General features: G+C 51.6%; 1 protein-coding gene across 2 annotated transcripts in view; it reads right to left on the bottom strand.

Annotated features, from left to right (window-relative positions):
- Smurf (SMAD specific E3 ubiquitin protein ligase) overlaps positions 1-14,658 on the bottom strand; it is a 131,799-nt gene that overhangs the window by 49,798 nt on the left and 67,343 nt on the right. The gene's annotated exons all lie outside the window — the stretch shown is intronic.

Below are 14,658 nucleotides of genomic sequence, written 5' to 3' on the forward strand. Positions count from 1 at the left end.
TTCGTTCCGCGGACCCTTGGCCAAACACGGCAAGCGAATGGAGTGCTAGAAAGACCCACGTGGCAAGCGTCACTAATGACGTCATGTTTCGTCATCCCTTGACCTCGTAAGCTGACACTGTCACGTGGTCACAGGCGGGCCAATACCGGAACAAGCGAAACACCACTTTGTGCACATCACATGCAGACAGCTTCCTGAAAACGGGGCGGGTGGGGGTAAACCCCGTTTAAGTGCATGGTTTCGCCCATGAGAACAGGATACATTACAAGCTTTGTTTGCCTCGTATTGTGTTGCTCTGTCTCCGCGAACGATATATAGAATGCCAGTCCTTCTAGAGTGATTAAAATCCCCGCCTTTTCTTTGTTCCCCTTACCTTTTCCTTCCATGAACGGTTTACTTCCGACCAATCGATGATGTCACACTATGACGTAACACTGAGTAGTTGAGATTACGTCACAAACTTTATCGGCCTGTGACGTCATGACGTGATGATGAGTTCTCGAATCACTCGCACTGACGTTGCCGCCGGTCAGTTTTCGAGTTTGATGAGGGACCTAAGGATTTAGCCTTAAATGATCCAATTAAGTGAGGCTGCTTCACGGAGCTTGCTCGCGGAAGCTAGCTACGTCCCGGACACGCGAATTAAGGAGACGAGCCGCCGCTGCCGCCCGGAGTCGCCACATCCGCGCCCTAACAAGCCAGCTGTTTTATTTTATGGCGATGGGCACCTCAACCTCTCCTCCTCTTCGTCCCTGTTTCTTTGTCTCTTTCTCATCTTACTCGGCTGCGCCATCGGCTTACGACCTGTCTACACATCTGGACCATCCAGACCGCGTCCTCGTCTTCACGGTGGACCGCGTCGAAAGGGGGGGGGGCGGAAATGAGAAGAGTCATAAAGATGGGCTGCAAGGACCAGTTGGATAGCGCGCGCGCGCAGGCCAACAACCACCGGCTGGGTCACTGCACCACACAGTATAGCAACAGCAGCAGCACCAAGGGCAGGGACAGCAGCTGTCAAAAGGTTTGGTACGCACAGGCCGACCGCATGGATGGCTGGCCGCATCTCTCTCTGGGCACATGCCAGGCCGACACACGCGCCCAAGCTCTTCCTCATTACGAACGAACGTGCGCCGCTAATACGACCCACAGCAGCAGCAGCAGCTTCTGCGAGATGGGGGAGCGACAGCTGGTTTTGATACACGCCGCCAGCAACGCACGACACGCTCCGCCGAGTGGCAGCGCATGTGCGGCGCGTTCGACGAACGAGGGTCCCGAACGTCAAGTGCAGGTGCGCGGATAAAGGCGGCGGCGATATGCGAAACACTTGTGCGCGTTACAAACACCGACCCGATCTCCCCAAACGTAAGCGGGACGCCCCGAGAGAAAAATATTCACAGAGTTGTTCCACTACTGCGAAGATTGCAGAAGCTGCAGTGGCTGTGGCTGCACGTCGTTTTCGCGCCTATTCGCGCTTCTGTGAGCGTCGGAGCCCCTTTAGATTCCCGCTCCTTGTCTTCCGAGCAGAACACGCGTCCGCCCCACAAACCGAACTCCAAAGAGGCGTGTTGATAGTTATAGCGCGAGAATAGAACGACGACAAAGAGACAAGAAGGTCGTCGTCGTTCTGTTCTCGCGCTATAACTATCGTCATGTCATACCAACTAGCCCAAACTGCCACACTCCAAAGAGGCAACTGCCACTAACGGCGACGGCGCAAATCTCTACGTCACGAGACAAAGGAGCGCAATGATTGGCGGGATTTGCCGTCACCGAGTGTCGCGACGCTCGTGATAGAGGCATCGCTGGATGACAGGGGCACCTGTGGTGAGGCTTAGCTCAGCCAGACAAAGAGTGTTTCGTCGCCATGGTCTACCCGCGGCTATACACAGATGGACCCCCATGTTCCCATGCCCAACGCCATACCGAGGCTCTTGAAGGCGGTGTGCTGGACACTGGATTGGACAACTGGCCCACCGTGTCCTCATCCATGGACGCCTTAGTATACCTTCTCTTCCATTACATAGCTTCTCTGCCCATTACCATGGAGGCGCTGAGCCGTACTCCAAACTAAGGCTGTAGAAATAACAACTTTTCCTCCCCTCAATATTTCGTATTTTAACAAGAGTGCAGAGCTCTTCAGTGGGGATAAAATAAGGGATGTAAATGGATACAAGGGGACGGCCTCCAAAGAAAAGATGCGACGAACTTGCGAAGGTTTTCCAATAAGCGCTTGTCGGTCCCAAGAGCAACTATACGCAACTTCGCTCACATGCGCCCGGCAGTGCGACACCCTTGCTAGAAGCGTCGTAGGCAGTGTAAGAAAGAAAAAGAAAGCTTTACTAGAACAGCAGTCAGTGGACGTCAGGAGAATCTTACTTCACCTCCCCTTGGGCCTCTAGTCATTGAGACACGGCGGCAGCAAGGGCTCGACTTTGGACGTCCTGCTAGACGTCGGGGGTTCTGTACGGCTGCGAATAAGAGCTTCCCAGGATTCAGTGGCGAGCGAGCTATAGTACCGGGTCGGTCAGGACCAAATTTGCCCCCTCATCCCTAAATTTGCACCGTGACCCGGGCACTTCTGGATGCCCTTTGCTGTACAGTAGTAGGGTTTGGAAAAAATACCTCCACCCATACTTTTCGCCACATAACTCCACCCCCCTCCCCCTTTTTTTGCGAATCAAAAGTTCGCAGGCACACACTATAGGAATGAACCAGAACAAGACCCACTTCAACGCTTCATAGCACACATTAACAATGGCAACAACGAAAACGACGACTCCCGACGTGGAGTCATAGCTCCGACGACAACGAGAAGCGTGCCCGTACTAAACGACAAAACAAACTTCCAGAGAGCAACAAAGACGAGGCGCCATGTGGCCAACGGACGTCCTTGCCTGGTCTGCCTGCCTTCTTCGCCAGAAAAGGAAACGAAAGAAGAAAAAAACATCACGCCGGAGAAGAAGCAGCCATAGCTCATTAGGAGAGGCAGCCAGCCGGCTGACGAATGCCGCCGCCGCCTTTTTAATCCGCGGCCGCGCGTGACGTCACACGTCCGGCACGGAACGCTGGGGGGAGGGAGGTCATCGGACGCACGCCCCAAGGCATGTCCACCACCAACCACTGCACTGCGCACGCCGCATGCAGCGCCGGCGGCTCTGCAGAGACGAACCGGGGCGGCGGTGGCCATCGGTCTTTAAGACTTTGCCAACACCCCTCTCCCTCGGAATCCCACGAGCTGAAACCGGAAGCACCGGGGATGAACGTTGAGAGACTCTCGACCCTGATAGAGAGGGGAGGGGGGTGCAAGGGAAGTGCAGGGTGGTTAACCGGGTCGCTCCCGGTTTGCTACCCTACAGTACATGTGCCTTCTCGTGCCCGTGTGTCGTTTTGGCGCCTACATCAAAGCTATTCAAATGATTCACCAAGAAGCCCAACATGGCAACTCTCTTTACCGACTGCCACAGAGTACGGTTCGACTTCGGCTGTCTTAGACGAAGTAGACTGTAATCCAGGGTGATAACGGAGGCATTGCCAGGACTGGTTCCAAAGTATCCAAGACTTGTAGTGGACTTGTAGATGATGGCGTTGTCATTCCGGCGAGAAATGAGAGCACTGTAGTCATAAGTAACGTCGGGACAGCGATAAATGACACGTCTGTCTTCGTCGCAGGAGATCACTAGTGCCATCTTGTGCCGGCCGTCTAAGAGTGCTCAATGGCGGTCATGGCAGTCACGCGAATGCTAGAGAGGTAACAAAGATGAAAGGAGGTCAACAAGGCCGTCCGGTTCGCTACCCTACTCTGGGGGAGAGGATAGAGTAAAGCAGTGAAGGAAGGTACGACTATATCGTTGCTTATCACCGTCCCACTACCCACCACACAGAAATTTCGCGTTGACAGTCGACGTGAGACGAGCCAATGCTGGACCTGGAGGGGAGGAGTGGGGGTGTCACTTCGGGAGAGTGGCGGGTCCGCAAAACGGAAATTAAATCTCGGAGCCGGGAACGGCGGCAGCCGTAAGCAGCCGAAGCCCAGAGATCAGCGCGGGAATGTCCGGTCGTTCGCCGCAGTTGAATCGTGTGCCTCTTCTCTCTCTCTCTCTCTCGCCATTCCCCGGTCCAGCTATTATTCGCCGCACTGCCACTGAACGAACGGTGGAGACATACGCTCGCTTCGGGATAACCCGCGAGGCCGAGCGAAAACTGTAAGCGCGAAAGTGGCGCCACAAGATGCATAAACAACAACGCCGAACTACGCACGCAGGAAAAACAAAAACAAAACAAGAAGCGCGTATACCGACCACGGGGTCGTCGGAGGTTGTTTGTGAGAGGCGAGAAAATGAGCGAAACAGCGACCAAGAAGCGGGAGAGAAGATGCCATCGCTGCTTTGCCTGGAGCCGCGTTGTTTGTTTGTTTGTTTGTTTCTTCGCCTGCTTATTTTTGCCAGGTTCCGGAGATGCGAGGAGGATGGAAGGAGATTCTCACGACTGAGACAACAAACGCAAGACCGAGAGGTGTCTGACGTCACTGTTTCCCCAGCTTTCAATAATGCATTGTTTGTTACACGCCAGGACCTCTTCTCGGTTGTTGCTGTTTTTTTTGTTCCTCCATGAGGGTGAACCAGACATCGATAACGTAACACCTATACAGCGTGAATGCAGGTGCGGACGACTGGGTAGCTTGGACCGTTCGATGTAACTGGTGTCGCGGTATAAATGGAACAATATTTGGACTCCCGCTACTGTTACGGAACGAATACGGCACTCAAACCAACGCAAACCTGCCCTATAACAATAAATGCCCCGCAGGTGTCAGGAGGAACGGGATAGCTCCAGACAGGCCTCGGTGCTGTTTACGGACAATTCAAATAAGAACGCATTAGGGTTAATTAAAACGCACTTTTTTGTTTTCGTTTTTGCACTTGATTGATTTGGTTGATTTGTGGTGTTTAACGTCCCAAAACCACCTTTTTTGATTATGAGAGAGACGCCGTAGTGGAGGGCTCCGGAAATTTCGACCACCTGGGATTCCTTAACGTGCACCCAAATGTGAGCACACGGGCCTACGACATTTTTGCCTCCATCGGAAATGCAGCCGCCGCAGCCGGGAATCGAACCCGCGACCTGCAGGTCAGCAGCCGAGTACCTTAGCCACTAGACCACCGCAGCGGGGCTCGTTTTTGCACTTGCCGGTATACGCTTACGATCGGCATGACTTCGGCTTAGCGGACTTACGTTGTGGAGGCCGAACAATCATTTGCAACCGGATAACAATGCGAATTGGTACACTCCCAATTGGCGATTACAAATCAAGAATAAGCGAAGCTCCACCTTCAGAACTGCGATGCACCTGCCAATCATCTCTGGGAGAGAGAGTCGAGCAATAGGCTGTTTCCGCTGTAAACATAACAATTTTTCGCTGTTAATGTAAACAATACAGATATTAATAATTAAGAGTCTAAACTTAAAATATTACACTTCACGGAGCAGTAATGTGAAAATATTTGACGTAATTTGCCAAAGCCTGTTACGTTTTTTTTTTGTAAACCGAAAACTAGTGGCAGCACTAACATACGTCTGTGTAACAAAACCACCGACCTGAAATAAGCGCCCGGGCCACGACGTCACGGGTGTGAACAGGTGCGCTCGGATGAGAAGCAAGTTTTCTATGAGACAGCGACGGGGAAGAAGCCTACACTCATTTCTTGGGTTTGTGACCGACTGTGTAGTGATCGCTCGCGGAAACTTCTGCACCTTTTTTTCGATTGCGGTTAATTTGTACAATCGTGTACAATGTGAAAGAGAACAAGAAACTCGCGCTTATAGGCGACGATTGCTCGTGATGCGAGGATACGAATCTGCCGCATTGAGCATGCAATGGGTACATTTCCACGTGAACGCACAGAGTTTCCTACAATACTTACTAGAGGGAGCTCCGGCGCTAGTGTATATGGCCAAATAATAATGCCGAGTCAAACCACCCAATGATTCTGAAGAGCCGTCGAAGACACCACCACCGCAAACGCACAACCACCAATGTAAACGTTGGTTTTCTCAATCTTCATGGGGCGAGAAAGGCAGCTAAGTGGGCTGAGCTGTATAAGACGCTGAATAGCGAAAAGATCGCTCTGTATGGTGTGGTGGAAACTCACCTACGAGAGTTGGAAGAGCCACCAGTTGACCCCGAATGGCAGTGGGTGGGCTGCAATCGTACAGGGGATTGCCGCAAAGGAGGCGGCGCTGGTGTGCTGTGGCGCAGCAATACAGCCTGGATGCCAATGAAGGGTCCTTGTGCCGAGCACATTTGGGTTTCTGGGACTATTCTTGGTGAGCCAGTTCTCTTTGGTGTGGTGTATTTAACGGTGGCTAGTGGACCACATGACGGTAACGACAAAGTCCTACAGTGTATCATTGAAGATGTGAAACGGTGGGGTGCAGACCGCGAGGTGTTGTTGATGGGAGACTTTAACGGACACATCCCGGCCACTGACGGGTACTTGGATTACAATGGGAAGCTGTTGTTGCAATGTGCGGAGCAGCTCTCTTTGGAAATCGTTAACCTTCGCACTGACTGTGAGGGATGCTTCACATGGTGCGCTCGTACCAGCCGCTCTACCATAGACTATGCTCTGGTGACTGCAAAACTGGCCGCTCGCATAGCACAAGTGCATATTGATGAAGAGGGCCAGTTCAGCCTTGGAAGTGACCATAATCGCATACGGCTGTTGTTCTCTAAGGGCGGCTTTCGAACAGGCTGCATGTCACCTCCACCCAGGCGTGGCATGTACTTGCCGAGCAAGTCCGTGGAGAGGGTCGCCAAGGATTTTGAAAGTAGTCCTCAACGGCGGGAATCCCGCTCGTACAGTGAGTTCATGCGCGCACTGGACGCTGTAATGCGTACCCAGATGGTCCAGGAGAGGCCGGGACGCAGGCCACAGAACCCATGGTGGGACAAAGAAGTGGAGGTGGCGTGGAAGGAGCGCCGCCAAGCAAATCGGGAACATCGAAGATGTGTCAAAGGCCTTGACACTGAGGTATGTGCGGAGAAGTGGGCTGTGTATCTGGACCGTAAACACAAGGTACAGACCCTGATTCAGTGCAAGATAGCAGACTACAACCTTAGGCTGATCCAGTCCATCAGACAGGAAGGAAGATCTGCAGCACACAAATTTTGGACATACATTAGGTCCTTGGACAGAGCCGCCCCCCCGCCACCTCCTCTCATAGATGCGGCAACGGGGCAACCAGTCGGAGAGCCCTGTGAATACATTGCACAGCACTTCTCCCGGATTTTCGGGACCTCAGACTTGAATACAGACACCACCCTTAGTAAAGAGGAGGCAATCAGTCCTAATACCGAACGCCCCCCAAGCCAAACAGAACCACCCTGGGCCCTCTCAAGGTTCACAGTTGAACGGGCGTTGAAGCGGATTAGGGCTGGAACGGCCACTGGTCTGGACGGCATGCCAGCGCGCGTACTAAAGTGCTTGGGAGAGGACTCGAGGGAACAGCTCGCAGAGATCCTCACGGCCATCATCGAAGGCGAGCCCATCCCTAAAGAATGGCATGAAGGGAAGGTGATTCTTATCCCCAAAAGGGGCGGAGATGCGAGGAACATAGAGGACTACAGACCAATAACGGTCACCAGTGTTATGTATCGCTTGTTCGCGGGGGTCATCAAAGCATGGATGAGTGGCTGGGCGGAAACCAAGGGACTACTGACCGAGCTTCAGAATGGCTTCAGGCCAGGCAGACGTCTGGATGACAATCTGTTCGTCGTCACACAGTGTGCAGAAATAGCTCGCAGGGAAGGGAGAACGCTGTTGTGCTGCTTCCTCGATGTTGAAAAAGCGTACGATAGCGTGCCGCACGGTCCTCTCTTTGCATGCCTGTCTGACCTTGGACTGCCCCGGCTGCTAATCTCCACTATACAACGGTTGTACAGTGACAATGTAGTGAGTGTGCAGTTGGGTGCCATAACTACTGGCCCAATTCATGTAAATAAGGGTCTGAGGCAGGGCTGCCCACTGTCACCATTGCTGTACATTCTATACGCATCCAGAATAGAGCGGGCCTTGTTGAACTCCAACCTCGGATTCAGCATGCGTTTCAGCACAACTAGTGCTGAAGAGAACTTCCACCTGCCTGGTTTGGCATTTGCAGATGATCTGGTGGTTATGGCAGAGAGTAACCAGGAGTTGCAATCCCTCCTCGACATCTGCCAGACGGAACTCGCGAGTCTTGGACTTCGATTCAACACTAAGAAATCGGCGGTTGTCCGTCTAACTGGAGGGAGTACTGATGCAGCAGCGTTGACTTTAGGAGGAGAACTGCTGGCCACACGCAACGATTACAGATACCTGGGCGTCACCCTGTGTGTGGATGCAGCAAAATATAGTCTACACGAGACTGTGATTCGACAGACTGCGTTGCAGGCTCAACGAATCCTTCGTCGCCGATGCCTATGGGGTTGCAACCGATTTCAGATGATCCGGGACCTGTGGAAGATGGTTCACGTGCCGGGCCTGACGTTTGGAAACGCGGTAGTGTGCATATCGCCAACGACACGGGAGTGGTTGGAGCGTCAGCAGAGAGAGGTCGGCCGTGCAGCGCTCGGTTGCCATTATCGAGTGGCCAACGAGGCGATTCAGGGAGACGTCGGATGGTCCAGCTTTGAAGCTCGGGAAGCCGCCAGCAAGATTGCCTATCGGGGTCGTCTCACGCTCATGCGACGCACTCGATGGGCGCGCCGCGTGTTCGAGTACCTTTCGGCAACATGCATGAGGACTGACTGGACACGACGACTCTACCAGCTGGAGAAGAAGTATGGCTTCTTTGCAGAAGCCAGTCCTATTGAAACAGCAGCCAAGTGGACGGTCGAGGTCCGCATGCGAGTCAGAGAAGCAGAAGAAACCCGATGGCGAGAAGCTATGGAGGCGAAGTCCACTCTCGAGTGCTACAGGAAACACCAGGACAGCATCTGTGGGTCGCGCCTCTATGACAATAGCATTGGCAGCAGCCTCCTGTTCGAGGCGAGAGCTGGGGCTCTTCGCACTCTGGAGTACCGCAGAAAGTTTGATGCCACTGTGGTCAGCAACCTGTGCAGAGTTTGCGGCGTAGCGAGTGAGACACAGGAGCATCTCGTCCTTCACTGCAGGAGTCTCCCAACTTCTCAGGTGGAGGGTGCAACCCTCCCACAGGCGCTCGGGTTTCAAAGGCTTGATGAAGATGGAAGCAGCGACAATGGGGGGGGGACGGTACGCGGTCGCAGCCACGAAAAGGCGGCTTACTGAGTGGTGGGCAACTATACGGCGGACTTAGGACCTAGACCACTGTGTGCGCGTCTCTTGCCTGTGTCGTTCAAGAGTGTGGATCCTTTTCTTGGTCCTTTCTTTTTTCTCTGTGCTTTTTGTTTTTCTTTTCCCACTTTTCTTTTTGAGGCCAGGACACTGAGTGTGTTCCCCCGTTGCAAAGGGGCCGGCCGCCATCACATCATCATCATCATCATCATCATATGGGAGCTGCAACGCACGGCACTTCAGCGAGCATGGGAATGATGGGTAGTACGCACATTTTGACCAATCTTCGCACTTCTGGCCTGCTTTTGTCCCCGTGCGTGTTCGTGTGGCTTGGAGATGTTTTCTCACGAAACAAATATTAGCAAATGTTCAGCGTTACGCTTCACCATTTCGTTTTTGTTTAGACTTACTTTCCAAATCGGCTCACGAAGTTCAAAAGGGTTCAACCTTTCTGTCAAAACAAAACCGAAACACAACAATAAACGAAGCCCCGATTCGCCACCCGCGAGTACGAAGACTATAGGCAAATCCGTGTACTATCCATCATTCCCACGGTCGCTGAACGATCGCAGCGCCAGAGTGCCCTCTAGTTAATTTTGAGAAACTCTATGCTTGAACGCTCAGTGTTATGAACATTCTTGTATACTAGATTCCTACTTTCACGCCTCTACGGCCTTTTGAAGGTAAATTCAGCGCTCCATTTCACATCGCTTGCGACTGTACATGACTGTTAACGAGATCCAAGACGAGGAGGCTGGATAGACGAGACGAGACACGCCGCACTGCCCGCCTTTGTTTCCTGTCTCAGTCAGCCATCCCCCCCCCCCCCCCACACACACACACACTTTTTTTTTTCTTTCGGTATTAAAACTATCAGCCGCGCGGGACTGTTACAAAAGCGCGGTTGCAGGTCAGAACAGGTATCGCCGGTTACGACGTGATACATTCAGTGGTTTATTTTATTAAAGCAGCGCACAGCAGCCTACCCCCCGGGCAAAAAAAAAAAAACAACGCTATACCAGTAACTCCAGAAAAAAAAAAGTAAAGGGGGGGGGGAGATGAATAAGTAGACTTGTACTGGTCTATAGAAGAGGTCGGTGGGTGAGGGTAACTAAGTAGACGGATATCCATCCACGTCTCCAGTACATTTCTTGGGGTTAGGTTATGTTTTATCAAAAGGCACGTACCTTCTCACCGACGTAAGATACGCCGAACGAGTGGCCCCCCAAAGAAAGAAAAAGGAAAGAAAAGAGAGAGAGAGGGGGATGCGCGTCTAGGCTATGTCTGTCCATGAGACTCCTCTCTCTCACCAGACGTCGAATACGTTAGAAGCGGCAGGCCGCCGTGTATATAGGCGGGGATTCGCTCGCAGGATTTCAAGCTGGACGGTTGTGCCCTCGCGATCTCCGACGCCAGCGTAGCTCCCGCCGACTGGTTCGCCCTCCGCGGTCTCCTGAAGCCGTGCAGCTCTCGCATTGTGGCGCCCCGCCCTTGGACTGCTTCGACCGGATCCCCACTTTCCTATCTCCTTCTTTTTTCTCTCGCTTGGCTGGCTTCTTCTCCTTCTATTTTCCTTCTATTCTTTTTATCCCTCCTTCCCCCCACCCCTATGAGGCACTGCGCCGTGTCGCCTGAAGGCAGACAGAAATTAGGTGCCTTTTTCCTCTTCATTGTAACCACTACCACCACCACCTATATAGGCGCCCAGCCGGCTGTACACGTAGCCGGCTCTGCGCCCGCACGATATAAAGCCCTTGTTACACCGAACGCGTAAACGGTTTAATCCTTCCTGTCGCGACGCAACTGGCGGGGCGACCGTGACGTGACAGCGGTGGTGCCGCCACAGCCACCGGGCGGCCAAGGCTCGATGTGGAAATCCGTGTTAGTACACTGTATCCGTGTCACCGACCGTCGGACAGTGCGAGTCGGAAGCCTTCCATAGAGTTGGAGATTAGTACAACAGAGAGCTGATCTAGTTCGTAAGTATTGATTATAAACAATAGATAATGATGATGATCAAAACTTTATCCCAAAAGCCGGCCGAGAGATCGATAACGACGCTGCTTGGAGAAGGTCAGCGGGGATCCCTTGGGACACCGCGGTCTCCAATGCGCGCGAGATTACCCGGCGTTGCTGTGCCGAGTCAGTGATATGCAGAAGGGACTCCCATGTGTATCTTCCGTGTGAGAAGCGTCAGCATACTGTGGGCACGTCCATGCCACGTGTGCGAGGAAGGCCGATTGTGAGCGGTATTTACAGTGTGGTGTGACGAGGTGTGGGTATACCTTGCTATAAAAGCCAGGGGTTGGGAAAGACACCTGTCTGAAGCTCGCGCCACAAAACGGCATCACGTCGAGGGAGGTCTTTATGAGCTGGAGGATAGCGGAGACGGAAGGGCCTACACAGACGTACACGAGAAAAAAAGGTCAAATGACATGAAACTCCCATTAACAACTGCAAGTGCGCACAGCGGCGGAAAAGAAAAAAAAATGGCGCGAAGACTTGTGAGCGAACCAACAATACGAAACGCGTGGGAGTCTACGTGGAAGGTTACAATTGAGGCGCTCGATTTCTCTCACGGGGGCGAAGCTCCTTTCGCCGTGGTTCGTACGTCCCGTGTCGTCGTCTTGTTTAGTACTTAGAATGACCACTGGATGGCGGTACTTGTATATGATGAAAAGATGCAAGGTGGCGGTACTTGTAGTGTTCACTAGATGGACAGACGGACGAACGGGCAGACGGACGCAAGGGCAGACGCACAACTGGACGGTCGCACGGACGGAAGCATGAGCCAACGGACGGACTGACGGACGCTTCGCCCCACTCATCATAACTCACTCCGAGGATATGCCGTGATTTTTTTTTTTTTTTTCAAGTTCCTGGCTGTCCAGAGGGCCCGTGACAGGGCTTCCCAGTCCCTACATGGGTCTAGTCAGAAGTTCTCTTCCTGAAAGACGCATCTCATTCTCTTACTTCCGGACCAAATGTCTTTTCTCTCTCTCTTTCATGCAAGAGAAAGAGAGAAACGTCTTTAGTCACAAATGCATCGAGAAAAAGGGCATGGGAGCAACCCCTAGTCCGGGATGCCTAGGACGACTCTAGCGACGAGTCGGGCCCGCCTGTAATCAGAGCTCGGAGGTCCTCGGGAGGACCATCGCGGAGAGCATCATCCCACAGCTCTTCGTTACGTAAATGGTGAAGGAAAGCTTGTGCAAGTTAATCCGGCAGTTGACTCACGCATGCACTGACACTATTATTCGTTAAAAAGGAACAAAAAAAAAAGGGAGAGCCACCCGTTCGTGGGACGAAGCCACAAGGAAAGCCACAGGAAAAAGCCTGTTCACCCACACCTTTCAACCCTTCGCCACCTTGCGGGTTTCCGAAGAACTCATTTGCATTGCTCGTGTCCGGGCGCTTTCGAGTTGTCGATGAATTCGCCGTCGCGCTGCATATTAATTGATTGTGTTCTGTCGCGATGTTCTGTCGGATCGTAATTGATGTTCACTGTCCGTGAGAATAAATTTCTCTAGACACAAATAAATTGATAGCGTCCTGGTTAGCTCAGTTGGTAGAGCGACCGCCCCGGAAAGGCGTTGGTCCCGGTTTCGAACCCCGGAAAAGGAGTATTTCGTCGGCAACTATAATGAGGCTTTTTTTGTTTCTTTTGATAAATCAGACCCCAATGGCTTGTTGCGCGTCGCCGTAGTCAATCGCATGTTTCTGAAACGTTTTTAACAATTTTAGGTTAGTAAATGCGATTACGTCTTGGTTATTGCTGTCATTAACATTACTTCAGTCCTGGTCCGTTCATTTTCAACCCGTTTAAGAGCACTGCTGGCCTTGTGGCGGCCTGTATTGGGCGCTTTACAACGAGCGTAAACACGACCAATGATATGCATGGAATTGACGCAAAGACTGCCCCCCCCCCCCCCGAAATGCTCCGCACTTTGAAAGCGTCTCTGGAGCCTAATCTTCCACAGACGTACTACTGGGTCATTAGAGTGGCGTATAACCGGTAAAAAGTTTATTTATTTAATTTATTTATTCAAATTACCAGCAACGCCCAAAAGCATTATCGCGGGGGGGGGGGGATGCACAGGGTAACATGTTATTACATAAACAAACTATAACCATGAAAACTAGATTAGTACAAAAAAAAACAGGAAAATGTAGCTATGAGTGTAACTGTATGTCACTGAACGACGTTTTCAGTGCGACATTTAACAATCTCCTCAATATTCTTAGTATATTTTTTACAAGCACAGTGTCTTTAGGTATAGTTGATTTGTGGGGTTTAACGTCCCAAAACCACCATATGATTATGAGAGACGCCGTAGTGGAGGACTCCGGAAGTTTTGACCACCTGGGGATCTTTAACGTGCACCCAAATCTGAGTACACGGGCCTACGACATTTCCGCCTCCAGGTATTATAGTATATTTATAGTATAGCAGGTATTATAGTATCTTCAGGTATTATACTATGTTTGCGTGAATAGTGATCACTAACCAATAGTAGTATCAAGCCACGCGTTCATTTATTCTTTTTTTTTTTTTTTTGGTGCACCTCCATTCCCCGTCGACGTTCGAGCCAGAGATCCCGGAAGAGAGTTTTTTTCTCTAAACTCTGTCGCAACCCGAGACGAGACCCGGAAAAACGGGCAGCCGGCCAGATACGTTTACTCCCGCCACCCACAATACCTCGGAATGTGTGGGGAGGTGACGACATTACATACCTGGCGCCGAACGACTCGACGGGCAGCAGCAATGCGGAAGCCCTGGCTATACGCGCACACACACACGCGCGCGCGCGCGACCTCCGAAGGATAATCGTTCTTAAAAGTCTGATGGAAGAGGCATTTCACGCCGGCAGCGGCTTTAAGACACTGTTATAAAATGCTAAATTTCCGCTTTTCTTGTTTTGTTTTGATGGCCCCGCCGCTTGATTGATTGATTGATTGATATGCGGGGTTTAACGTCCCAAAAGCACCACACGATTGTGAGAGACGCCGTAGTGGAGCGATCTGCCAATTTCGACTACCTGGGGTTCTTTAACGCGCACCCAAATCTGAGCACATGCACGCGCTTATTAATAGCTGACGGTAAGGCACACTGTCTTCCTACAAAGTCCTCTGCGGCAGCCATAGACTTGCCGTGCCAAGTTTCAGAAAATAATTTTGACTCAATGTGAAAAAAAAAAATCTGAAACTTCTGACGCCACGTGAGGCGCTTAGCTAAAGCACGAAGTGTCAAAAATAAAAACTTCGACTTTTATTTAGTCTTCTACTAAGAAACCCATTTGAGGTGCAAAATAATTTATCCGTTTAAATCGATTCGTTGTTTTCCTTTTTTCTTCTTCTTAAT

The sequence above is a fragment of the Rhipicephalus microplus genome, chromosome 7, assembly GCF_043290135.1.
Source record: "Rhipicephalus microplus isolate Deutch F79 chromosome 7, USDA_Rmic, whole genome shotgun sequence".
In the NCBI taxonomy this organism is placed as follows: Eukaryota; Metazoa; Arthropoda; class Arachnida; order Ixodida; family Ixodidae; genus Rhipicephalus; species Rhipicephalus microplus.